Below are 27,975 nucleotides of genomic sequence, written 5' to 3'. Positions count from 1 at the left end.
GGCCAGGAGCGGAGAATATTATTTTTGTAATCACTAGACTACTTCGTTTCCTCTCTGATAAGCCAGACTTAAATTTATATTGTTGCAGTTGTGGAGAGTAGATGCTAACGGTTCGCCGTCTGCCTTTGTACAATGAAAAACGAGAAAACTGTAAACTTATAAAAGTAAAAAAACCTAGAAAGTACAATAAGTAAACATATATATATCTTATTTATCTAGAAATATATTATAACTATTTGGAGTTCTAAAGTATATTTAAGTTCCTTGAAATATATTATATGTATTTCTTATGATTAGGTACTTCAGTTGTCTTTGTTAAATCAAATATTTTAGCAAGTAAAAACGGAAATTAAATGTTTACCCTCATAGTATCCTAGGATTGAGAAATGAACAACCCTAGTGGCCACTCCCCCATTTTAGAGTATTTAAACATCTTTATGGCGCCATGCCAACCAAGTCGAAAAGCTGGGCGAATCCATCATGGAACGCATGGTACGACCTACATAGAATACCTTGAAAACAGCCACAACCTGTCATAATTTGATGTCTTAAGCTGCTGGACGGAGGGTGGGGCCGAAAACGAAGTGGGTTCTCTTTAAAAGTAAATCTGACGGTGCTTTAATGTTGTATCCTGTTATCGCTGGCGACGTGCAGCTGTCGCTATTAGCGTGCGACTGCCGTGGCCTCCACACCCACATCCATTTCCAGTGCCCATTCCATTTCGTCCTGCCAAATGGCTGCTCTGTTGGGCTCCTCCTTCCCTTATTGCTCGATGCGGCGTGTTGACAGGATATTTACAGGATTTCTATCAATATGCCGGCATTAGCACGTACGCCTGCAATGAACGTGAACGTGAGTAATGCCAGCCAAAAGCAGAAATATGGCAAATTCGACGCCCAGAAAGACAATGAAAGCAGCTGAACGGAAGTCGCCATGATTAACTCGGCTTCTAATTTAATCATATTTCAACAGACCATCTGATATTGTTAATTTTATATATTTATGGCTTAAACTGAATTAATCGCTCGTTAATTTAATGGGCACTAAAAAATATTGCTTTGATTTATGAAATATTTTTACTTTTTTTTCTAAAACCAAAATAGATAATACAAATTTAAATTTCTGTAATAAACATTAATAAAACAGTCGACAATTTATTCCGGTAATAAATGTTTGTATTTTATTTATTTTATTATTTTTGATTTCCTGATTTCAAAGCAAACATTTCATTTGTATTCATTGCTCTGATTGCTTCAACTTCTCGCCATTTCTTTGGCAAATTGAAAGATCAACAGGGCTCAGGCGATGGCCGTTAAACTTATTCCTGTTAAATTATTTACATTTCATTTGTGCCTGCAGTCCGTTGCTGACTCAATGGGTTAAGGGGTGTTAAGGGGAAGCCCCGTCAATTGTTGCCGGTCAAACAAAAACTGGCACAACAACAATAGCTAAAACAACAACAACAACAGAAAGTAGCACAAGTATTTGTGCTATTTAAAATTTGCTTTACCAAACGTCAAGTGGCTGGCAACGGCAGCCAGGCCAAAGTGCCACTCGGTTCAACTTAACCCCTGGCCACACCCCCTTCTCCCCCTCTTCCAGGGGCGGCTTAAGTGTATGTGTGTGTGAGCGACAGAGAGCGGGCAGAGTCGAGGCCTATTGGCCATAAATTATTAATGATTACTAGCCCGAAATTACAGTTAACTCACTTATTTGCTCATTCGCAAATGAAGGCCAATTGCAACTGTGGGTGGCGGCGGCCCTAGTCTAATTTATTTTTACCACAAAAACGGACGAAAAGTTGGCAGAAGCCAGGAACGCAAAAGGGTAAAGTCTCTGGCTAATTGTGGGTCCGATTATGTTTAAATATTTATTTTGATTGTCGAAATTGCGACGAGCGTAGTAGTAGCATCATCAATCCAAAAACAAACTTCTCTCATTTATGCGCCGACGGAACGGAGTCATTTGATATTCATAACAACTTTTTGTTATTTATATTTCATATAATTTTATGCCTGCTGCGCATAAGCAAAACGTATCCATCCCATTCGCATTCTAAAGTGCTGTTGTTTTTCCTTTCTCCGTGGACTTCCGCTTAAAATGGCATGCGCCCCCAAATTGATTTTCATTATTAGCTAACATCCAACAGCCAAATCAAAATTCAATTTTTTGTATACTTTCGCTGATTGTGTTTGATTGTTGTCTTGGTCCCGTAATTCGCCGACTTTATTATGCCGTCTTTGGATTCGCAATGGGCTGCGGATGCCATTGATTATTCCGAGTTGTTTGCTTCATGTTCGGTAGTCTATGTACCATCAAATTAGCAGGCTGGTAATCCAATTCATGGACTTCATGGAGAACTGCAGTTCCTGGAAACGATATAAAAAGTTTTGTATCTAATTTTATAAATTTGTGAACATCTTTATATGATTCAATTGCTTGTAAGAAACTTCTGGTTATTTTATGAGTTTTTCTAGTATTTTAAATAATATTATTTAAAGGCAGTTATGCTATTAAACATTTTTTTCAAAAGTTGAAATAGATTTATTGAATAGAAACATCTCTTTATTTTAAAAATTTCTCTGGTATTTAATCTAATATTATTTAAAGGCAGGCTAATTTTCTTCTATAAAATCTATATTAAAAGATTTTTGTTTAGTTTATCTTATAGAAAATTGTAAAATGATTCAATTGCTTGTAAGAACAATCTCTTTGTTTTACAAGTTTCTCTGCACTTTTAATGTAATATTATTTTAAAAAATTTTCTATAAAATCTATATTGCAAGTGCTTTTCCTCAGTTTAGGTTGTAGAAAATTGTAATATGATTCAATTGCTTGTAAGAAAAATCAATTTATTATACCACTTTCTCTGGATTTGAAGAGAAGATCGATATAATCTGTAAGCCTTTCCATCTGCTTACCTTGATACCCCTGTCAACCTGTCCTAAATCAATTAAGTTCGCCCATAACCCAAATATGGATTATTCTGAATTCACAACTACTTGTGCTCTGTGCTCCGAAAGAGCCGAGGTATCTTTTCAGAGGTCCAAACAAAGCGAATAGGGGGAGAAATCCTCATCCAAGAGGATGGTGTAAAGTGCATGGCGAAGGTGCAGATTGAAAGAGTGTTGACGGCAAACTATTGAAGAACTATTGAAAAGTATTCAAGCGCAGGAAAGGCCTGAGCCTGGGCGTTGGACTAAGTGGGCGTTGGTCTGGGTGGGCCACGTGGGCGTGGCATGCAGCCTACACAAAAATACGAAGCGCACAAGAATGTGGACAAAAACAAAAATTCTTTCTAAAGCACTCAAGAGCCCAAAAAGCGTGGATATATGTATATACACTACCACACACACATTCCCAGTTAGTTGCACTGAAAAGAGGATAAACTGCATTTTTATCTTTAAACACACTTCAAGTGCCATGGGGGCGGAGGAGGAGGGAGTGGCAGTGGGAGTGGCAGCCTAACAGGCACGAAACACAAACACAAGAGCACGTGTCCGTGTGTCTGTGTGGGTGAGTGTAGTGTACGTAAGTGTGGGTGGGCGGCAGGTGTGCTTTTGTCACAGCTCGTCCTTGTTATTATTATGATTATTATTCAAGTCATCAACGACGGCCATAAAGCAAGTTTTTGAAGGAGCTGCTGCCATCAGTGCAGTGCAGTCGCTGCACTTGCACTTCAAAAACGCAATGGTAGAGAGGAATGAGGAGGCTGAGGCCCAGCGAACGGTTATGAAGGATCGTTGAGGCTGCCTTCGTCACCCATTAAATCTATCTGCTCGGATTGCCGGCTTCGTCTCCATTTTCTTTTTTAAGCATTAATCACCGACCTAGCGGAATCACCCCAAAACGGTCGATCGAAATGGGCAAACTATTTATGAAATTTGGCTTTTCGGCTCTTTGGGATTTCTGGATTTTTGGCTTAAGCGAGCTGCGATAAACGCTTGGCAGTCGGTTGCCATTTGCCATTTGCCAGCCACGCCCATGAAGACATTACGCGATAAGCCCCAAGGTAACGACATTGCAGCAGGTTTCACCTCTTCCTTTTCTTCCTTCCCTTCCCTCTGCTTAACCCTTTTTTTCGGCAATTTATTGCCAACCTTCAAAAGGCGAACTATGCCAATTTCTGCCAGCGAGTTGGCAGCGGAAAGGAAAGGGAGTGCAAGCTAAAAGTGGTTTGCATAACGGCAAAAATTAATTTTTTAACACGCACACTGCCAGAATAAGATAAAAAGAGGTGCACAGGAGAAAAAGTATTGGGCTTAATAATTATAAATTTAAAAATGTATTTCGAATATTTTAAATTTAATTTTTAGCCTTAAAAAAGTATAGTTTAAATGTTTATCACTTTAAAAGAATTCTTGAAAATAGTTTAAGCATTGTTTCAGAAAAGGGAAAAGGTATTTGATATTACTTTTTTAAAAATTGTTCTTCTTGTTAAGTTCTTTAAAATAAATATTCAGTCCTTTGAAAGAAAACCTAAAAACAATTTAGTAAATATTCCATATAAGGAAACCCGAATACGTTGATTTCCTAAAGAAAAAAATTAATATTAAGAAAAGATAGTAAGAATTCAAAATTTTTAGACGCCTGTTTTTAGAAGTATATAGATCGAGACTTAGTAAAAATTTATAAAACTAAATACTATAATTATTTCTCCCAGTGCAGGAAGAGATACAGCAAAGGAGAAGCCCGCTGCGCGTTGACACTGATTTTGACGCATTGCTCCCAAAGGATGTGACCCAAAAAGTCAGTGCGGCAAATGAGCAAATGTAGGCGGCGGCAGTCAGGAAAGCGGCCACAGAAACGAAACCGGTTAAGTGTTCGCCTGTTCGTCTGGAGTGCTAGTGCTGGAAATCTGAGCACGGAATATGAGAGATGTTTTTTAGGGGAGTGATGTGTGCGGAAAGTGGGAAGGCGGGAAGCCGGGGATCTAGGATAAGGGGGTGCCTGCTCACCTAGTCGTTAGCCGTGGTTTTTAATTTGCGACCGACTTCTGGGAGGTGAGACTGCGAGGCAACTGACAAAGTGAAAGGCAGACGTTCACGGGCCCTGTGCAGTGGCAATCAGACAGAAGCAGAAGGGAGCCCGTCCCGGCATTTTAATATGCAGATTGCAGGGCCTCGCCTCAAAACGAAAGTTATGTCAGGGGCGGCAAAGCAAAAGTCTCTTTGAGCTGGTTCGCCTTATCCCTTCATACAAATCCCAGAACACAGAACACAGAACACAGAACCCAGAACCACCAATTGATAGAGGCGAACTGGTTCAATGCCAAATGCTGAGCGAAAAGAAAAAGATACAGAAGATACAACACATAGCCCGTTGAAACTGAAAGTCGCAGCCAAGAAGATTCGCTGCGAGCGTCGCACAAGTGCTACACGGGGAAAATGCAAAAGAAAACTGCTCGGGCAAAAAGGAAAATGCAGTGGGGAGAGGGGGAAAATGCGAGAACGCTAAAAACCATGTCAGTTTCATGCTCGCGGCCGCACTTAACATTATTTCTGCTGCACCAGCTACAAGAATCCACTTCTTTTGTGGAGAAACAACAGCAGCAGCAGCCACGGCAACTGCAACAACAAAAACAACAGCGAGAACAGCGTGCTCGTTCATATAACGCATACGCAGCGTGGTACGTGCGCCGGCAGGTCAAACTTAAATATTTAATGAAGCGCTTAATGTGCAACTTCCCGTCCTCTCCACAGCGTTAACCCTTAAGCAGCCCTAATTGCCGAGACCCCGGTGCTTACAACACCCCCACAGCTTTTTTGTTGGTCAAGCCGAAGCAAAAACCTGCAAATATTTTCAACAAATTTTTGCCTAATGCAAAAAATATTTTATTGTGCGGCCTCTGAAAGGAGGGACAGGTGGGGCCCTTGCTCAGTACCATAAATTTGAGCAGGGAAAAAAGTGGTGGTAGAAAGTAGAAAAAGGGCTTTCTGTGGGCAAGCAGCCCCGAAATATTTGCGGCGGTCCTCTAAGCCTGGCATGCGGTTGGCCAGGCATGTGCAGCATTTCAAGCAGCGCACTTCACACAGAGCCAAAACAATAATACACACACATACACAGAAACACACACACACACCCACACTCGGGCAAACAAAGGATGTGAAGGCAGCAGCCAAAGCCATACAATTTTTCGGACGCCCCAACGAAGGTAACTAGATGCAGGTGCTGGCTTAGTGATGTCATGATCTGGGACTATGAATCGGGATATAAATAATTGGGCTTGAAAAGCTCATGGAGGGTGAAGGGGAAGATAAGGAATTGATAAAGAATTGAGAGCAGTTAAAGGGGTGTTCATGAATCGATTGAACGGGATCCCTTTCTGTTATACATTTGTTCTTAATTTTAAGCCCCAAATAAGTAAATGTATAACTCTGGTTTTTAGAAAAAATAGCTATGAGTTTTATATATATTTAATTGAAATTAAAAATAAATATTTTTTAAGATAAAATATTATTTTCTGGCCTTAAAGAAGGGCAGATTTATTCTTACTTTTAAGCCCTACAGTATAAAGCTAAAATAAGTAAAACCAAAATATTAAAAAAGTTTGATTCTTATATATAAATGAGCATAAAATTGATTTTATTGGAATTAAAAATAAATATTTGCTTAGATATAATGCATTATTTTCTGGCCTTCTTTATTTATTCTTACTTTTCGGCCCTACAATATTAAGAATAAATAAATAAAACCTATATAATGATAGGTCTGATTTTAAGATACAATTAAATATGAGCTATGATTTAATTCGAATTACAAATATATATCAAGTATTTTTTTTCTGCCCTTAGCTTGCTCAGCACTGCATGGCTTTGGTGACAAAGCATTAAAATACACTTGCTCGAACCTGCTGGCAAACGGTATTTGGCTGAAAGGCAAGAACAATGCCTTGGCTGGGCCAGTTTAACATTTAAAGTGAACAATGAAATATGCCCAGCAGACTGGCTCCGATTCAGACCCAGTCTGGCGCCCTTACTCCTCCCCCTCTCTCCGGCACGTTACGCATACGCCCCCCTGGTCGGACGATTTACTTATTTACATGAAAGCCCGAGTCAAGGTGTTCTTTGCCGTGCTGTGTGCTGTGTACTCGTCCGACGATGCGTTGTGGCACTCACAGGCGATGCAACCTGCCTACCAATTACCCACTAAACCTCTGAATGCTGTTCCACCCCTAATTCACCACCATACACGCACTTCAGGGGGATGCGAGAGAGTGAGGCAGGAGATCCTTGCGGCAGCAGTGGGCGCGATAAACTTGCAAACGTAACAAAATTCGGTCAACACGTTGGCCAAGGCGACGAAGCTTTGCCTTTGCTTTAGCTTTGGCCCTACTGCCCACATGTGGCCATAATTTTTAAGCGCCAAATGAGCGGCCATCCATTGGCCATGATGTCTGGCATTTGCCGTTTGCGTTTGCCTTTGCCGTTCGCCATTTGTCCCGGCCAGTGCGACACGAATACCTTTGGGTGCTGGCCAAATTGCGAAATGCTGTAGCAGCCGGAAATGTGAAGGGATGTGGCCTTTTCTAACCGTAGTTGGTGTTCAGCTTGGGTCTAATAGCTACACGTTAAAATTAACAACTTAATTGCCAAGGAATACATATAAATCGACAAGTGTTCCCAGCTTTCTTGGAAAAGAATTTCATCAGCCCTAATTTGGATTCATTTCATTTAAATTTCCCAGCACGATTCTCAACGAAATAATCAAAGCCAGACATTGGTTAAACCCTTTCTGGGCAGTTGGCCCAGAGCAAAACGGATACAGTCAGCAGCAATTGGGCCAACTTATTCGAATGCACAAATAAAATAAAGTTAGCTTAGGTCGTTCGACACTTGTAAATATTGTCACGCACTATCTGAAATATAAGTGCGTGTGCAAATACCTTTAAATATATGCAGGTTGACGGGACTCAATTGCTGACAATAAACCAATATTAAACACTAAGTTCCTTTTCAACATTTTGGTAGAAAACAAACTTAGCTGCTTTTATTTAAAAGTCCTTTTTATATGTAGATAATTTTTTTTGCAAAATCCTTTGGAAAAAGAAAAAACTTTAATTTTTGACCCAAAAAAATCACTTTTTTTTCAAATATTGAATGTAAAACTAGACATTTAATGGTAACCCCATATCAAAAAATGTAAAAATTGGTAAAAAAAGATATTTTTAAAAATCGGCTATTAAATGGAGTGGATCAATTTATAATATTCTACCTTCATCTCAAATTAAAAAAAATATTTTGCCCGACAATAAAAAAAATAGTAAGAAAATTTAACAAAGTTAATAAATAAACCTGCACATACTCAAAAAATAAAGTGTCAAAACCACATTGAATTTATTCAATTGCCGTTCAAATTGAAAGCAACAAAAACGCAGTTGGCGTAGGACGAATTACACTTGTAAATATTGGCACGTGTTGGCATAAAAATAAATATGCATGTTAACTGGCCAATTTGCCTTGGCCACATGCGACTTGAATGCATTTCAGGTTCGGTTTCAGTTTCGGTCGAGGCAGAAAACAGCAACACAAAGTGGCAGGAGCGCACATTTTGTCAAAAATTCCCCCGAAACGCAGACAAATGAAAGCCAAACAAGAAGGGGAAATAAAAACAGCAAAGATAAAGAGAAAAAGCATGGTGAAGGGGGAAAAGGAAGAAGGGGAGAGGCACAGAGAGAAGAAACCACAATCGAGACCATTATCAATTACACGCACAGCAGGACACGGCGACAGGACACAGAAACAGAAAAAAAGCCGAAAAAAAAACAAACAAAAAAACACATACAGAGAAAATAGTAACAGGAAGATGGGGAAAAGCCAGAAGGAAGAGAATCGCAAGCGAAATGAAAATACGCATAAAATTGCAATTTACATCAAATCCATTTGCACCCATATGTACAAGCACGCACACACACAGTTGCCGAATAAAATTCATTCACACGCATAATGAAATTCGCTCTCCTCCCTCTCTCTCTCTCTCTCTGTTTTCTCTCTCTTCTCTTGTGCTGCTGAAAATGCAGAGGGCTAACAAAAGGCATGCCGAAATAAGGACAACAATGTTTCGAAATAAACAAACAAATGTGACTGGACGCCTGAGGGGTAGGGGTAGGGGGTTCGGGGGGTGGAAAAACAAGGATGGGCGGTGGGTTGGCGATTGCGATTCCGATTCCCCGATTAAACACACGCATCCATCGCCGCTGGAGAGTTTTGGCCGGAGAAAAATCCACGCCCTATATGTAAATTATTAGCCAGGCCGCTTTTTGTCCGCCCAACGCGCGGCGACACAAGTCCCCTGGAGTTTCTGGCTAACGATTTGCGGGCGGCTGAGAAATGGTGGCCAAAAACCCGGAGAGACTTCCCAAAAAAGAAGAGAGTTTGGGTTAGGATGCTCTCGGGTTTGTAGACTTTCGCCATGTGGCTTAAAGTAAAACGCCCTTTTGGAGTTGCAGATAAGAGCGTGAAAAGCTAAGAGAGTTTTGTTATTTTTATTGCAGAACTTTAAAATTTCATAAACGAAATAAAGAACTGTTTATTCATAAGAACTAGAGATAAATCCCTTCTCATATAAAAAAGTATTGCCTATTTATGAGAGCTCTAGCCAAAAAGCATTGCCTACTTCTAGGCTCGCCCAAGAAATTACCAAACCTAAAACCATTGCCTACTTACCAGCGTGCCAAAGGAGCTAGCGCTCAAAGAGAACCTGTATCTCAGAGATTCCAAAAAGGGTGGCTGCTGCGCTCTTCCACTTTGTCGCTTTGTGGCCCAGCATGCGCAGAGCCGGCGAGAGCGACGGCGACGGCCACACGGCCACATCCCGAGCAGCATCCGCTCCTAAGGACCAGCGGCGGCGGCCCCAGCTGCGAAAAAGTCTGCCGTGCAGCGGCGGCCATCAGTAGTTGCCTCAGAGCCCGCGGGTTGAAGAAATCGTACGCATCGAGCGAGTGACAAGCGCCGCGTCTCACCAAACAAAGAAAAAAGCAAAAGCAGAGCCCCAAAAAATCAAGAAAAAAACACACAAAAAAAGAAAACAAAATTAAAACAACTGAAATAAGAAAATATATAAAAAAACACACTGAAAACCCGCTACACTCACACTCAAAAAAAAGCAAAAAAACAGAGCCAGTCCAACGAATATTTTGTAGTCACAAACCAAAAAAGCTAAAAACAAAATGCTGCCACAAATCGCAGGCAAATGAGCCCGCTAGCCAACGGCTCCCATCTGCGGCTGCTGCAGAGCAGCGAGTCCGAGCCCGGTCCCGCATCCGCATTCGCATCCGCATACGCATCCGCATCATCACCCCGTATCCGCGTCTCCCTGTGTGTGTGCCAGTGCTCAGCCCAAGCGGACCGCCAGTGTTCGGCGTCCGTTAATCGCTATCCAGCAGAAAAACTACTAAGCGTCGAGTGTGTCGAGTGTCGAGTGTCTCATCTTAAATCTGAAACTGAGTTGCGTTTCCGGTTCCGCCGCGTGTCGCTCAATCCGTTTCGGCCAAGTCGGTCGGTTGGTCCGCTACTCTACGTTCCGTTCCGGTCGGTCGGTCGCCCGTTTCAGACTCAAAAATTGATGCCACCAGCGGCAGCAGCCCTGTAATGTAAGTTACGGCGTTTCAAAAAACCACCTCCCCTTTCAACAACCCTCCGCTAAAGTGTGCTATATGATTCCTGCTTAACTGTTGCTCCAAACTGCGACTACGTTCAACGCCCCAGCCAGGCAGGCAGACACAAAAAGCCAGGGAGACATACATACGGACAGGCAGACAGGCAAACAGGCAGACGGACTGACAGGGGCATCGGAAATGTGTGTCAGTGTGCGAGCTCACTGTACTTGAGTATTGAGGCGAAGGCAAGCCCCATGTTTATGCCAGCCCCATTGTCCTGAAATGGTTAAAGGAAAACCAAATATTAAAAGTGATATTCAGGGAGATTTTTTAAAAATTTAGGTAATATTCCTAAAAATGATTAAAATCTTTTCAAACTGGTTTTTATATTCCGTTGCTCCCAAAAATAATATTTTTATTCAAAAGTCGTTTTTATAACCGAAATTTATGGTAATTATGTACAAATTGGTGTACCAAAATATTTGCTGCAATTATATTATATTTTTCTCCACAGTTATAAATCATTGGAAAAAATATCAAATTCTAAAGTCTGAATTTTTTGGTTTTAAATGCCTCTCTGCTGCCTAGTAATTATACGCCTGCTAATTTAATCACAATTCAGTGACTCGTGTAAACAAATGTTGACTTCGCTAGGCTCACATGTCTGCCTTGGCTGCCTTTGTGTTGATTTTCTCGTTTTATTATTACCTCAAACGTTTTTCTCGTTTGCTCTAATGAATACGCTCCGACCTGTTATCCCAGTTTCGCCAGCCGCCTCCTTCAGCTGCCTTCCTTTGGCCCCGCCCACTCGCCCTCCAGTCACCTGGTACCTGAAAGGTAGCACATTACTCATACGCCAGGTATGCCAGTCAGACAGTCTCCTTTGGCTTTCCCAGCTTTCCCTGCTTTTCGTTTTTCGCTTTTCATTTCGTTTTTGTTTTCGTTGTTATTGTTTTTTACGCAAATTCCCACTTGCTTAGTTGCCTGTTCTGTTCTTTTCGGTTCTGTTCTGGGTTGTTGCCATTGTCTTTGTCCTGACACACAAATGTAGCGATGTCTATATATATGTAGAAAATATATATATATTTATATCCAAGCATCGTCCTGTTGTTGCGCAAATATTTGCCTTTTTTGAAGTTGATTTTCGGTCTCCGTCTGAGCGCCTTTTGTTGCCATCTCAAGTTCTCAAGTTTCTTGGCCCCCCCAAAAGGCGACCCACACCGCTGCAATATGCTGATGAATCGTTGCTAAATTGAATATCGAGTGTTTATTTATATTGGCCGGCAAGTGTCACGCCCAACAACCCCCGCTTGTCCAGCAGCTAGAGCTCTGCAAATAATTTGAAATTGATGTATTATCTCGAAAGGGAACGTGGCACAATTGTCTCAGTCGTTGGTCCTCCTTTTATTCAGAGCTGCACGCTTAAGTAGTTTGTGCAGCGCAAACAAAATTAAGCAAGTTGCAAGTTGGTGGCACAAAAGTTGCTGTCACAATTGTTATTTCAGCGCTGTGCAAAAGGCGAAGAGGAGAAAATGCGAGCAAACAATTTATAAAATAAACGAAGCCCTTTGGGTGGAAAAAGGGGGCAAAGAGGTGTCTAAATATTCCTATTAAAGCTACAGCTGCCCCAATCGAAATACCAATGAATCAATGCCAAAAGAAGGAAACTAAAGTTTATATTCAAATGTATTTAACTGAGAAATCTGCGACAGAGTGCCATTCGATTGCGGTTTGATTGCTTTGTCGCTGGGCAGCGGAATTTATAGCATTCAATTTTCAGTTTCCGCCGTCCAGCTAAACATTTAAGACAGCTCATTAGAGGGGATCCCTGGGAAGCATGGCTCGGCCACCCAGAACGTGCTGCTGCATTCAATCTGGGCTTTAAGCGAACTCTCCAACGCGAACTCGAACTTCAACTGGAACTCGAGTGCATTATGCGAGAAATCTGGGGGATGCACTTAGCCGACCCGCAGTGTCCAAAGAGGAGTTGTGAACCTCCTTTCCCTACAAAACCCCCTTACAAACCCCTTCCCGTCTTCCATTTTTATTTTTAAGCCAACTGCCCGCATTGTCGACTGCCTGTTTACTGTTGCCAGTCGTCCGCTGGTCCTTTATGCTCCACGCACACACAAAAAGAGCCGCTGAAGGCACCCAGAGATGCCTAGATACGTGTACATCGATGTTGCTGTGGTGGTGATGCTGCTGCTGGCTGATGGACATTTGCTGGCAGCTCTTGTGCCTTCGTGGGGTTCGTCGGGTCCCTGCCTTTATGCGCCACAAATGAAAATGCAGACAGACAACGGGCGCCAACCGACGACAGCGGCAGCAGCAACGGCAGCAGCAACATCAGCAATAGCAACAGCAACATCGGCAGCAAACGACAGCAACGTCTGACGATGACGTCGCATTTCTGGAGACAATGAAACAAACTGAACCCAGCCGAGTTCGTTGACAACTGTGTCTGCCCCGTCCTGTTTCGCCACTCCTCTTTTCTATTTATTTAACATGCATCTGAATTATGAGCCAACTGAAAGGAATACTAAACCAGCAGCACACACACAAAAAATAACCGAGCAACTTTGGCTTTAATTCATAATTATTTTTATGTCAGCGCACTCATTAAGAGTTGCTAGCTTTTCATTCCATTTTCCAGCTTCCACTCCCTTTTGTGTTTTTCTCCCACATTTTTCCCATTTTCCTCCTTTTGCACTTTATTCCAGGCTTTGTCATTTGCATTTCACATTTGGACTCTACTCCTTTTAGCATTTCAAATGCACATTTCGTTCGTTCGTTTAAATGGCCCAACATTTTCCGCTCTGTTGTGCATTTTGTGACTTTTAATTGCAGTCCTCAATTACTGAATGGAAAGTAATAATAAATTGGACGCCGCATGAACTTTGTACGTTTACTTTAACAGCAATCTGCAATTTGAAAATTGCCTTAAATTTCCTTAAATTACTATGGCCAAAGTTTTGCTCGAAAACGAGATTCTTTCGTTCATCGTTATTGCAATTTAACGAGTGCAAAAAATATTTAATTTTCCCCTGGCAATTTGTCAACTGGGTGTGGCCCCTCAAAGGCCCACAGATACACACACACTCTCAGCTGGCTGGCACATATAAAAGTCGCTTCGTACATATATAAATTATCATTGCCAGCCAAAACTCAAATACGATAAATTGCCAGGCAACGGCAGCCGGCGAGGCAGAGGGAAAAAATCTATAATTTACACAAAATTCGTTTCCGCATGCGGACGCTTTTCCCATATAAATTGTTCCCGTTTTCCACTCCCATTCCGATTTTGCATCGTTTATAACGAATTCATATTGATGCCGCCAGAGATATGGCAATAATCGGAATCCCCTACAACCGGCGACCTTAGCCAGCCCTCTCGATAGGAAGAGTGCCAAATGACCAAGTGCTCTCTGGACAACTTGGCAACTGTAGTTGGTTAATTCCATTTATGTATTACGATGCCAGCAAACGGCTTCAGGCTAATTGATAGTATAATTTCCATTAATTTTTGGCCACGATTTACACAAGTTTGTTTCAGCAGAGCGCCACGCCCACTCAAACGTGTGCCTGGCGCCCTCATAATTAAAGATTTCGAAAAAGTATAAAAGCAATTTTGTTGTTTTTATTAATACCTATCGAAATGTAAAAGAAATTTTTAAAATAGGATTATTCATTACAAAGTTATGAACAAATATAGATCAATATATATCAAGCAGTGCAAGCAGTCGCTTTGCTGCGCGCATATCTACATCTCTCTCGCAGTTTATTAGCTGAGTAAAGGGTATCTGATAGTCGGGGTACTTGACAATAGCGTTCTCTCTTGCCTTCCTTCCCCTTTGTTCTCTTATTTATTTTAATGTTTTTATCTGTTTGTTTATATTCTTTCAAACAAAGTAAAAGAGATAATTTCTCATGGACCTTTTCAATTCATTTTTGCAGCCATTCCAACACTCAAGACTGCTAACTGGAATTGCTTCGAACCATCATCATCAAAAAACGAACAACAACCACAACAAAGTGCTGCCAGCAACAAAAACGTAATCAGGAATTTAAGCAAAACCAAAAAAGAAGAAGCAACATCAGAGACAGGAACAGGAAACCGAAAGGATGTTTATGGAATTGTCATCGTTAGCGAGCAACTGACGCAACAGCTCAAGGCATGTGGCAACAGCAACATCAGCAGCAGCAGCAGCAACAGCAGCAACACTGAGCGGCAGCAGCAGCACTTGGCAACTAGGAAGGCAAAGAAGAAAGGGAAAAGGAGCAAGGAACCTCCGTGGATAGGTGGTGTGCTGCTGTAAAGCAGCACCATAGCTGCCATTAAAATAGACGCCGCGGCGCAACAGCAACGCTGCCGTCGTCACAATCAACGCCAGCGACAACACCACCCGCATCATCGCCATCGCAGACGACGACGGCGCAGCAACAACAGCAACAGCAGCAACACTGCAACCAGCAACATCAGCAGCGTCAGCGGGCTGTTGGGCGTGGCCGGCAGCTGCCCATTGCTAGCCACTCAGCAACTAATCGACGATTCGGGCAGCAGCAACAACACTGGCGACGACGACGGCGGCGCAGCAGCAGCAGCAACAACGCAGCAGCATCACTGCAACCAGCAACATCAGCCAAGTGGTCGACGGCGACGCTACGACGGCCTGTCATCTGTAGGCAATGCAACGCGCTGTGCAGCAACGGTGAGTTTATTTCAAATTTATATATCGATTTGGGAGGGCGTTAAATCTCTGAAAGAAATTTAGCCTTAATTTGCTAAAACCGTACATTTTCTATTAACGTAACTTGGACAAATTAAGGGCCTTAGTTAAAAGAATGACTGTTTTGGAAAGCTAACAACCTTATCTAACGATCCACATCAGTTTTAGGTAGATCAAAACTCATTCTTATTTTTTCAAATTAAAAAAAAAATTGTAGAAAATTAAAGTTTTTAGTTTGGATTGTCAATCAATTGAGATTTTAATAACAATCTCAAAGCGGGAAGACATTCCATATTTGGACAATTTGCGGCTTTGTTTTGGCCAAAATACGGATATTTTTGAGGAAAAATAGGATTAGGGATTTTATTTTACAAGTCGTTTAATTATTTTCGTAGACCATGAAAACGCTGTAATAATTGTCAATAATTTGTTGGGGAAGTTGGAGAGCAGAGCCCGCAAGGAGCTGCGAAGATGGCCTCCGACGCGAAACTCAATTATCGCATCTTTACAAGTTACTTCCGAGAATTTCCCACGACCATTACGTGATCTCGTGTCAATCTCGACAGGCAGCCAACCAGCCAACGAGCCAGGGGGCCAGGGGGAAATGTGAAAATCTGAAAATGTGAAAATCTGTGCCCCGACGCGGGCCTTCGCCTGGCCATTAGCTGTCAGGTTAATGCACCCAAAATGTTAATAAAACACAAACACACACAAACGGAGCGGCGCACATATGAATTTATGATAAGCACACGCAGGGGGCAAAAAAGTTGAGGGATGGGAATGTGAATGTGAATGGGGGACTTGGAATGGAAATAGGAATGGGAAACAGGCACTTTAAAGTTGCGACAGCGTGACGTGGGCAAACTTTCAGCGAGAGTCGTGCTAATGAATTCCCCAGCACACGTTGTCTCTCTATCTGTATTTATACATATATCTATGTATCTGTGTATCTGAATCTGCAACTGTATCTGTATCTGTGTGGCAGCGACAGTCGTATAATTTCTAATGCGATGCTTTTATGATCGCCCCACACAAACACAAACACTCGGTGAAAAACACCCACGGGTGCTGGCACGCACGTGTCCCGGCCTACTGTTGCCTACTAGGATATACTATATCCTTCATCCTGGCGAATGTGAGCCTGTGTTTGTGGAAATTAAAATGCATAAAAGGATAACAGCCGCTACTACTACCGAGCTACCGACAAACCACAGGCCCACATCGAAGCCGTTGGCTGTCAGCAACATTGTCATTGTAGGCAAATTTCGCCAGAGACTGCAATGAAAAAACGAAAAAAAAAGAGAAAATGCTAGATAAAACGAAAGCAAAAGCCCCTGACAAATTGTACTGCAGGGAAAATTGTGATTTTCGCGCTCATCAACGATGGCAACAATGGCCCAAAGTGCACGTGTTGCTGCGGTGCTGCGAAACGCAGGCCACCGCGTCTGGTTTAATTTTAGCACCGGTTTGGGCTGTGATGGGCTGCTCCGAGGTCCCTGAGCCAAAGCGAACGAGATGCCTACTACACCTTGACACTACAAAACGGGGCGTATACGTAATATACACACGCTGCATACTATTAGGCACTCATAAAAAATGTAACGTTGTCGCATAAAAATAGATGCCAAACCGAAAGCTGAACCCGAACCCGAAACCGAGCCCTCCGTTCTGCGGCTTAGCGAAGAATAAACCATGCATAATGCCCCCAATGTTGTCGTCGCCATCATCAGCATTTGTGTTATAAATTTTTATATGATTTGAGCTCGACTTGTACATAATTACGTTGTGTGTGTGCCTCTGTTTAGGTATCGTAATAAAATGTTCAACATTTTATGGGCGTACTTCAAGTTTTGTATAGTTAGTTAGGAAACCTGCTTATCAGAAGAACAGGGAGAAAAAATATTTGTACAGAGGAAAAAGACAGAGAGAATAAACCATTAAAAAAGTTTTTTTTAATATGAAAAACTAGCCTGTTCTTGATATTTTCTCCAAGTGCCTTCTCCTCTGTGATTGCGTCTAAACTGGAGGCACGTTTGGGCCAGGGGCCAAGGAAGCAGCGATTATTATTGGCAATCAAGTGGAGTGCCATCTTGCCTTTGGCTAGTTCTCTGGATCTCTGATTGCAGTCGGTGTGTCGGGAGAAATTGCTCCGATGGGTGGCTTTCTGGCCAGAGGCACACACGAACCGACTGACGTACAAAGCAAAGGCAACCCGCTCCGTAACAAAAATGGAAATAAAATCACAGAGAGAGAGCGTTGCCTTCGATAAAAAGCCATGATTTTGGGTTAAATATTTTCACGTTCGCTTCACTTGCCTGTCATCATGGGCTAGTCCATCCCGAATTCGCATTACAGCCCGGCCAAAATCCAATCTAGGTTTCATCCCTTTCCCCTTTTCCATCCCCTGTTATGCAATGTACTCGCAACTCGTAACTCGTAATTCATAAGCCAGCAGCAGCATGTAATATGCCTTCGATAACATTTTGCTCGTGTGACAAATTTTTGTCGCAACCGAAAAAAAAGGGGGAATAGGAAAAAAAGCTGCTGCAGAGAAACAGGAAAAGTTTGCCAGGAAGGGAGGACCTCGAAGGACCTCGGCTAGCAAAAGGACAAAGTGTTAAATGTTGACATGTCATGACATTCCAGAGAGCAGCGGCCAAGCAGATGGGCTAAGGCCTTATAGACAAGGGCTAGGGAACCTGGCCAAAAGATGGCTCCCGGTCAATGGGAAGAAGAAGAAGCAGGGAAAGAGAAAACTAAGATAGAGAGAGAGGAAAAATCGCTCGAACGAGCGGCTTACGTGCTGACAGCTGACAGGCAAACCAATGAACTACGATATGACATGGCCGCCATTTTACCCCGCTCCTTCCGCTACTTCCTGGAATAACATTTGCTATGTGTGTGTGTGTGCCTGTATTTGTGTTTGTGCGGAACATCAACTAATATTGTCAACGCAACATTCGACTTGTTATCCCTTCCGCTCGCCTGACTTCCTCTTCTTAATTTCGTTTTGAACTCCTCGTCGTCGGCCATTTTGTGCGCCCTCTCCTTCTGTCTCTATCTCTATCTTCTTCGCTGTCTCTGTCAGTTATTTGCAGAAATTTATTGAAATTGTTTGTCAAATTCCGTTTACTTGTTTTTCGCATTTTGCCAAAAATTTCCTTTTTTTTTTGCGCCAGCACCAAATGATGACAAGGACAACCAGACTTCCGTCGATGTCCTCTTGCGCCATTTTCCTTCCACTCTGTACTCTGTACTCTCTACTCCCCTTTATCCTCCTCTCACTCCTTCTTCTTTGTCTGCTTTTTTTCGGTGTGTGCTTGGCAGTTAATCTAAGGACTCGAACTTACTTGGCGCTGGAAAACTATAGGGCCGCTCGGTGGCATATCAACTATAAGTTGGTCCTTACTGCGAATGCCACTTTTTTTTGGGTTTTTCTTACAAGTTGGCGCTATAAAATGTTGCGCCATTTCCCATATGCAACCTCTCTGTTTGTTTTTGCATGCAACTCTCCCCGTTTTCCTTCTGCCACTTCTTTTTAAGGACGAAATAAATAGGGCACAAGCATGTATATAAATATATTCAAGAAGCGATCCAAGATTTTATTGATGTTGCTTGAATTTGAATGACATTGTAAAATTATACGCAAATGTATGCAGCCACCGAAAAAAAGAAGAGAGAAGACAAGTACTCCAAACGCTCTGCATAAAAATGGAAAACTGACGAAAAAAATATATATGTATATGATGAAAAGGGACCTTTGGTGTTCTAAAAACTTTTATGTGCATATCTATTACAACTTCTGGGCTATGTGAGCCATATTGGTCTACTGTCTTATATGGCAAGCGTATGTCTATGCATAAACCATAATCAAATTGGCCTGCAAGTGGAAGTTTTGTGGCTGCTAGTAAGCCCATTGGCTCCACATGTCTTGTGTAAGCGGAGCCATCAAAATGTAAATTGCTCGCTTGAATTTGGTGACTATAAAAATTATTCACATCATGTCAGGACTTTAAACGAGTAGTAAATGATTTTATTTTTAAAAATTCTAAAAGGAATAGGAAAAATACTAATATTTAATCATACAAATTTATGATTTAATATATAAGCTTAAAGATTTATGATTTTCTTTTTTTCCATTTCTTAGAATTGGATTTTCCAAACACATTATCCCTTTAAATGATTGTCACTTTACGAATTGCTTAGTTTCAATCTTGCTGCCAGAATTAGTGCCTGTGATGGTGTCATGTTTTTTCAACCCTTTAAGCCCAATCTCAGGAAATGTTTTCCTCTTTTGAGCCAGTTGAACAAGTCGCACGGGGGAGGAGCGAAACGAAACGAAAATTGCACGATAACACGGCACCAAGAGCACACTCATCTAAATATAGGCTATGGCATAATAGGCTCAAGACGCTTTCATTCAACACTTTTTAGGCGGCAGCATGAAATGGCGCCAGCATGAAAGCCATTCACTCACAGACACACACACAGGCCAAAAAGTGGAACTGAACTGAACTGAATGAATGGGCCAAAGGATCCGAGGATCCAAGGAGCCAAGGAGCAGGCCAAAGAGGAGTAATCGACACACGCACGAAAGACAAAGGCCAAGAGCGCAAAAAAGGAAGGAAAAAAAGCGAATAAAAATGAAACGAACCCCTTTCAAATTTCCATCGGATTTTCTTTGTTTTTCCGGTCGCTTTTCTTTTTTTTACTCCCGCTGCCGGACAAAAGGTGGCTGCGAGTTTTCATTTAGACGAATATTTTGGGGCAGGTGGGTGATAGCCCAGGAATCCCAGAAAGACCAGAAATCCCCGAAACAAGTGAAAAAGTATTGTGTGCCAAAAATAAAAATGTCAATTTGCCAAATGTCGGCAAACGGAAGTTCATACTCCCTGCTCTCGGTTGCAGGTAAAAGGCACAGAAATAAAGGAAGAGAAACCAACTTCAAAGCCGGAGTCCAGAGCGGTGTCAGCGTTACCACAGCAACCACCACCAACGGTGCAAAGTAATTTCCGAAATATTGTACTCAGATACTCACACACAGAGCGTAGGAAAGCCAACCCCCGAATCCAAAAAAGAAAAACCACTTTAATTTCCTCGGGCTCCGGGTCTCTGTATATAAAATATATATATTTCGCACCAGTCACAGTCATTCGCATTCATGCGGGCTCTCGAAATGATTTCGCCGTGGATACTTTGGATGCCAATGGGGAAACCCTTTGCCTTTGCCTTGTCCCTAAGCCTTTAGTTTAAAGTGTATTTAATTTAAATGACTTAAGGGCTAGCACAAATTGCTTTCGAAGGGGTTGTAGTAATGAGTTGAGCTCGTTTTCGGGGGTGGCTTCTCGTCCACAGGCAAAAGTTTCCCACTGAAGACCAACAAGTTCCTGGGCAAGAAGAACCTGAAAGCCGTAGAAGCTGTCAAATTGTATGGCCACGTTTATAAGGACCTTACCGAAAAAGTTTCTCAAAAACGGTTAAGACTTGCACTTGACGTATCGAGTGGCGGCTGAATTTCGGTTAGCCAAAAGGTAAATTTTATAAACGAAAGGCGAGCCTTTAAAACGAAGCCTTTTCTACCTTTTCTCCCTTCGGTTACAATGGCCAATTTCGCTTTTGGGCTGCCTGAATTCGGTTCGTTGGCTGGAAGCAGTGCAATTCGCGCGTGCAACGTAATAAACTGTCTTGACTGCGGGAAAGCAGGGAAAGCGAGGTGGAAAACGTACTGGGAAAACCGCAGTCAGCATCACAGCTTCGTGCCCAGGGGCGATTCGAAATCTCTGGATCTCGGCCTGGCTGGCTGCGTTTAAAAACTTACTTCCTTCCGGTTTGTTAGGCGGCAGAAATGGCCGGGTGGAAAAAAGTGAAAAAAAGGGAAAACTGGTAAGCTGGCAAACGGAAAATGCCAAATGCAGTGATACAAATGCGATTTTCTGGCAACCGAAAGGCGGAAGAGGTGTGTGTGTGTGTTCCATGTGGCGTACATATATACAAATACAAATACACACACAAAGTGGCAGGCAGAGATTTAAGGCTTTGCCTGCTGACACTTTTTCAAGTTGATGGCGCCTGCAAACACACACACACATACGCGTTACACTCTATTTGGCAGCGTCCCACCGGGAAAGTAAGAAGGTGGTTCTTTGTGTGCTGAAAATCCTGTTCCTTTTAGCAGAAAGTGTTGGAAATCCTGTTTCTTTCAGCAGGCGACGGTGTAGGGAAAATGTAAATTCCCAAGGAAAACCACATAGAAACCTCATTCCCCCCTTACTTTTTGTGTCACCCCCGTGTATTTTGAAACCAGAGACGGAAGAAATGTAAGGGGTGAATGAGGTTTTGTCCCTTCCGCTTGTATGGAGAAACCTCTTGAAAATATGTTATTTTCCAGAGGAATGTTCCCGCTGGGGTACCCAACTCAAAATGCCGTGGCGGAAATTATTGAACGCACTCACACACACACACACATACGCCGATACGCAGGGAAAATCGGAAAAGCTAAAAGGAGAGAGAGAGATTCGCAGACATTAAAAATGCAAAAAGTCAACGACTGCGCAGGAAAAAGCCACTGAAGCTCAGCTGAGCATTATAATGCGAGAAATATATTCATGCGATTACAATAAGAATCGAATAATGCCGCCTGCGAGTGTGTGAGTGTGTGTGTGACGAGCTAACGCCTCTGATTCAACTTCAGATCCCGACTCAATGGTTAAAGCACCGCACAGGAAAGAGGACATCAGATATGAGAGATACTCACTACCTGGGGGCCATGGAATCAATGCCGAAGTTGAAACTCAATTGCTGAGATATGATGTTGCCTTGATTTATGGTTATTTTCCACTTAATTGAACCGCAGATCATCGCTGTTTCGTCTCGGAACTCAAAGGTCCGCGCGATAGTCGTATGGAGATATCATAAATAACGCCACGGACATAATGGCAAACGACTCTTGGCCATTTGCCGTGTCTGCATTACGCATACGCCACGTGGAGCGGCGCAAGTGGCATCGATTTGCTGCCACATTTCGATTGCCGTTTGCCGATTCTTTTTTTTTTTTGTTTCTCCCCGGCAGACGGGCCATAACGAAATATTTATGCGACGTCATTGGGGCATCATTTAAGTCGTTTGTGCCGGAATATCTGCAGCACTGAGGGAAAAATCAGGAAGTAAAAACAGGTGAAGCTTTAAAAATGTCAGTGTATATTCTTTAATATCTTATAAGTAGTAGGAGTTATTAAAACATTTATAGAGGTGTCTAAAAGTATCCAGTAATTAATGTTATGTAGTTTTTTGATTATTGTTTCATACTTTTAGACATTTTTCTATTTGATTTCAGACTGGTGGCTTTTAATACTTGGGAAATCTGTATACATACGTAGTAAATTCAGGTGAAGCCTAAAACAGTCAGTGTATTTTTATTTAATATCTCAAAAGAAGTAAAAGTTGCTAAAACTTTTGTACAGAAGTCTAAAAGTATGCAATGATAAATATAATGTAGTTTTTTAACATTGTAGCATACTTTTAGACACCTTTTTAATTTCTTTTTAAGCTAAATCAATTCGACTCTTTTTTCTTGCTGTGCAGTATTTCTCTTGTTTGCCAGCGAGTGCTGCAAAAATCTCTGCCCATCTGTTTTGGGCTTAGGTCGGGCCTTAATTTGAATTTAATTGAAGCCCCGCTCGAACGGGCGGAGGTTTTGGAGGGTTCGGAAGGTGGAATGTGGTGTGTGGATTCGGGGGATGTGGAGGCCATTGTAACTGGCACATCCAATTAATGGTGGCCGAAACTAGCGCCGAATGTGTGTCGAGTGTTCGCACAGCGACTGTTAAATAAAATATGGAGTGAGCGGCAGCAGAGTCGAGACTCTCGAGCTTTTGGCCCTTTTTTTTCTGCGCTCAAGCTTGTTTGCCTGCCGCTTGTTCGGCTTTCGTTTACTTTTTCCTCGCTTTTCTCGCATTTCCCCCCGCCTTTTCTTTCGCTTTCGTTTTTACACATAAAATGGTTGGAAAAAATGCGTGTGTGCCACTTAAGTTTACATTTTCATTTGCTTGCCCCAATGACTTTTGCCGTTTACAATCATTTTTTCCGCTCCCTGCTCCCAGAAATATCCCCCTGGCCGAATGGAAATGGCGCATTAAATTAATTTTCAGCTTGTTTGAAGTTTTGACCCAACCGAGAGAGAGAGTAGGGAAAACAGTAAAACCCGCAAATAGAACATAAAGTCGTGTACTTTACGCCCAGTGTGTGTGTGTGGCTATTAGCTTCGGTTTTTTAGTGCGTTCACCGCCGAAAAATGAAAAGCCAGCGAAGGCAAATAGTAAACTGTCAGCGTAAAACTGTAATTTATGTGCATGTGTGAGCTTCGGTTCTTGCCCCCGAAAAACAAGAGAGGAGCAAGGATAAAGGCGGCAGGCAGCTTGGCAACTGAATCCTGGGCCCTTTTTATGCGCATTCTATTCCGCTGCTGTTGCCTTTTGATGCCGTTTCGGGTTGGCTTCGCCACCAGGCGTACATCAATCAATTCATTGACTCTGGCCGGAGCATAAAACCCGAAAGTATCCTCGACAGGAGGAGCCATGGCAAAGGCTATGGGGTAATAAAACTTTTCGCCTTTCAGCCTAGTCCCAGCTTGATGTACACGGTGCAGCGGCAGCTTCACCTTCCGATCGATATGGGTATAGTTTTATGCGGCCGACTGTGGCTGTAATTCATGTGCTGCCATCAAAGTAATCCCCCTGGCATAATATCAGTCAAGGGCAGTGTGAGAAACGACAGGCAAAGCCAATAAAACTAACTGAAAGGGGGAAGAAAGTTTCTGTTTCTGTTTCTGTTGCAACACACAAACTTTTTCGCACAGGCAAGGGCCCGGGATAATTATTGGCGAACACACAGATATTTGTGCCCTCAACTCGATGGAATTTATTTATACTTTTGAGTTCAGTGAAGCGTGGCTGCTGTTCGGGTTTGGATTGTATAATTTTTTGTTTTTTGCCAACCTCCGACCTCCGAATGTCGATGAAAAAACTATTAATCACAGAAGTAGAGAGAGCGGCAGACAAGGAAAACATGAGGCCGGGCTGTAACTCAAGCAAAAGGCTTATTCAGAGACCCAGTTAGCGATTCAGGCCAGGCCGGGACATATTCACGCCACACTTGTTAGCCAAACGAAGGAGGAAAAAAGAGCGGGGGCCACGTTTTTGTTGTGTAAACAACAGAAACGAACGTTCGCATAAATTTCTCCTTTTCGGGCGGGCCCATAAAAATTTATATAATTGAGCCGCGGCAGGCGCCTAACTGAAAAGCGGGCCACAAAAAAAATACAGGAAAAATATAAAAAGGATGCCGGGACACGCGGAAAGGATGAGCCTGCCTCAAAAGAAAACTCAGTTCATCTTGAGGCCGGGGAAAATCTGTGTGTGGGATGGGCAGGGATGTGAGCTGAGTGAAAGGAAAGTTTAAGGCAAATCAAAAACTCGACGATAAGCACGAGTTCAGCCAACAGTCACGCTGATTGGTATTTTCTATCCTTCCTCCAGCTTCCTCGGCTTCATCATCATTGCTTTCCTTTTTTTTTCGGGGTAGACCATAAAATATTTCACATTTTCACTGGGCACGAAACCGTCAGAAATTTGTGCTATGCGCGGCAAATATGCTAGAAAGTATAAAATTTGTAGCATACTTTATGGGGCAACATATTATCCCCGTTCTGTCCTCTGTGTGTGTATGTGTTTGGGTCCTTTTTTGGGGGGTGGGCTAACAAAAACTAAGTCCTCGAAGAGCCCACCTGCAAAACTCAGAGCGGCAACTGAAGAGCGCGGTAAACACGTAATTAAGCTCGAAAATGTCTCAAGGATTAGGCATTTCGCCTGTCGCCGTCGCTGTCATCGGGAAACCGACACCCGACACCCGGAACCCGAAACCACCAGGACCTCACATCCTGTGACAGCCATCGGCAACAGCTGTCGCCCGCTTATTATGTTTATTATAAATAATTTTGCAGCTGCTCACCGCCATTATTATATTGCAACTGCCTTTGAGTTTTGCAGAGAGAAAAAATGTTTTCTTTTTTGTGAGGTTATGTTTGAACACCATTCACATAGTAAAGCAGTTTTTGCCCATAATACCAAAACAAAATGTTTTTATAAAAATGCAAACATGTTTTTCAATAAATGTGAGAGTCAGTTATTTGTTTGTAAAATTAATAGATTTGATAAAAACCCAGGAAAAATAAAATAAATTTAAAAAATGATTCCTTTTATCACAAATACAATTGCTTTTTCTCATTGTGTGCCCAACTATATCGAGCTTTTGTGAGTCCTTGATGCAGCCAGGTGAAAGGGATTCCGGGAATGGATTTTCAGCACAGGTAATGGCCCAGCAAACCTCTGAACCCCTGAACCCCTGAACCCCCGAACGTGAATGCGTATAGTATGGTATAGTTGCCACAGCCAGGCAGTAAATAAATACTTGAGCAATGACATGTCAACGTTAATAAATGATTAACTTGTCATTTGAGGCAGGCGAGGAGCAGGAGCAGGAGGGTGAGAAGAGGGGAGTCAAGTGATGGGTGGTTTATTGGGTGGTGCGGGTGCTGGATAGTGGGTGGGTAATCTCTGTGCGGTTTGTTTGCCCCAATGTGTTGAGCGTTGTCTATGCCTGTCTTAGATTTCGTTTATGTGCGTACTTAAGTTGTCAGTTTGCATATTAGATACGAGTATCTGCAAATAGCTATCCCCCCTTTCCCCCTCCCCTAGGACGCCCCTCAAGTGCCCGACTCAATCAAAGTTATGTCACATGCGACTCCCAAGACTTTCGAGACTATTTCGTATCTCAAGGAAATAAAGTTTTCCCCCCCAAACCCCCCAATCTTCCCCTCCGATTTGAGTGCCTGGTCACATAAATCTTGTAAGCTTGGCCTGTGTGTAAAAACGAAGGCAGACATGATATTTATGATGTTGGCCAACTAACCGGAGAGAAAAAAGTTGTGCAAAACCAAATGGCAGCAAGGAAATACATAATCATAACGAATCAAATGTCCTTCGATGAGAAGAGCAGAGTAAAGGGAAAGATTACCAGGACAGGATGAGGAATGGCGGAAGCCATCCGCAGCAATTGTATCTCCACAGATCAGACCGGGCATTTCCAGCATATTTTCCGGCTTCGTAGCTAATTAATTTCCATGAAAATGAAAACGAAAATGAAATTTAAATGCGTATTCTCGCTGCAATCACAAAGGCTACACAATGTCCATTGCCATTTGGGGCATATTTATGGGGCAATTTAATGGCCACAAAAACCGAAAAAGCAGTCAGTCTGCCATTCTGAGTGTCGGAGAGTCAGAGAGATTCCATCCCTGTCCTGGGACACCGAGACCGCATTTCGCACTAATTTTAATGAAACAAAAAAATAATAAAACGTGCACGGGCGCAAACACAAAAGGGCGCAGAACCTTCTGCTTGTTTCATTAATTAATGCCACGATTATTATCTACATAGCTCCGGGAGTAATGACAACACACAGTACAGCCACTGGTACAGGTACTTTTACTGGTTCTGGTTCTTTCACCCCACCAGGTAAACTTTCATAATTAGTTTTATTGCCTTTTCCCTTCGACGGACACATGCATAAATCTCCCGCACTTGCACACGAACAAATCACGCTATGATGGCGCAAATGAATGGATGAACGAATGGATGAATGACTGGATGTAGTTCCACCCGCCGGGCAATTACTTACACCGGCCAACACAACTTCCGCCCGAGTGCCCTTCGAGTGGGTTTACAAATCGAATTTGCAATCGAGGCGGTCGATTTCGCTACACTGAAGCAAAAAAAAAACTCTCCCCTAACTACATTTAGTTCCTTAATTCTTGTAACCACTTAAATATTTTAAACATAACAAATACAGTTTTAAATGTAAATATCCAAATATAGGACGAATTTTGAAATGAGAAGGGAATCACTAGAAAACCCCTTTCTTTATAACACATCTTAATCCCAACTTAGATCCATAGCTTCTTTAAAAACTAAGAAGAGGGGTTTAAAATGTAAATTTCCAAAAATTATTATTGTAATATGCGGTTACTTAAAAGGAAACACATCGATATAACAGCCGATTTCTTTAGCTATTTTAGCTTAGAGCCCAATCTCTGATGGCCAGTGCTCTTGCTCTTGCTGGCATAAAGAATTACGAGCCCGAAGTTAGTCAGAGCTGCCATGTTCTTGCAAATTTATAAGCACCCCACTTCCTGTTTTCCTTCTGGCCGCGCATTTTACGACAGACCCGGGGATCCTGGACCTTTAGAAGCCTGGGACTCGGGTGTTAGATTGATGATGCAGGTGAATTACGCGGCCCTCGGCTGATGTATGGCCCAGCTGACTTGGCTAGCTTTTAATTGAAAACCGAAATGACTTTTGGCCCTGGTAGAAAAACAAAAAGGGGAGTGGTTGTCGCTGATTTGATGCTAATCCATGCAGCTCAGAAGCTGAGTGCCGCAAAGTCCGTCGCAAAGTTGGCCAAGTCATTGAAATTCTGCATAAAATTAGGCGACTCCCCGTCGAATGGAATATGTCAAAGCAAAATAAACAGACTTTCTCGAGATAATTATGCGCAGCCCAGGTGTTTGTGTCTCGGATTCAGACTTTTTATCAGGTT

The 27,975-nt window shown here is 42.4% G+C and overlaps 1 protein-coding gene and 2 long non-coding RNA genes across 3 annotated transcripts in view; 2 read left to right on the top strand and 1 right to left on the bottom strand.

Moving 5' to 3' along the window:
* Positions 1-10,412: 10,412 nt before the first annotated feature.
* Positions 10,413-14,866, top strand: LOC138913355 (uncharacterized). Its single transcript, XR_011419044.1, has 2 exons — positions 10,413-10,591; positions 14,552-14,866. It is a non-coding gene; the product is annotated as an uncharacterized lncRNA (long non-coding RNA).
* A 223-nt stretch (positions 14,867-15,089) lies between these two features.
* The window catches only part of nAChRalpha1 (nicotinic acetylcholine receptor alpha1), a 57,819-nt gene continuing 44,933 nt past the window's right edge, over positions 15,090-27,975 (top strand). The window contains exon 1 of the mRNA XM_044395606.2: positions 15,090-15,306. The gene's annotated coding sequence lies outside the window, so the exon portion shown is untranslated. The remainder of the gene's footprint in view (positions 15,307-27,975) is intronic.
* LOC138913378 (uncharacterized) lies at positions 20,411-21,333 on the bottom strand. Its single transcript, XR_011419084.1, has 3 exons — positions 21,143-21,333; positions 20,780-21,013; positions 20,411-20,726 (listed from the first exon to the last, which is right to left on the bottom strand). It is a non-coding gene; the product is annotated as an uncharacterized lncRNA (long non-coding RNA).

Source organism: Drosophila takahashii, chromosome 3R, assembly GCF_030179915.1.
Source record: "Drosophila takahashii strain IR98-3 E-12201 chromosome 3R, DtakHiC1v2, whole genome shotgun sequence".
NCBI classification, from domain to species: domain Eukaryota; kingdom Metazoa; phylum Arthropoda; class Insecta; order Diptera; family Drosophilidae; genus Drosophila; species Drosophila takahashii.
Note: the sequence above shows the minus strand (reverse complement) of the source record. Positions and strands in the feature narration are given on the sequence as shown.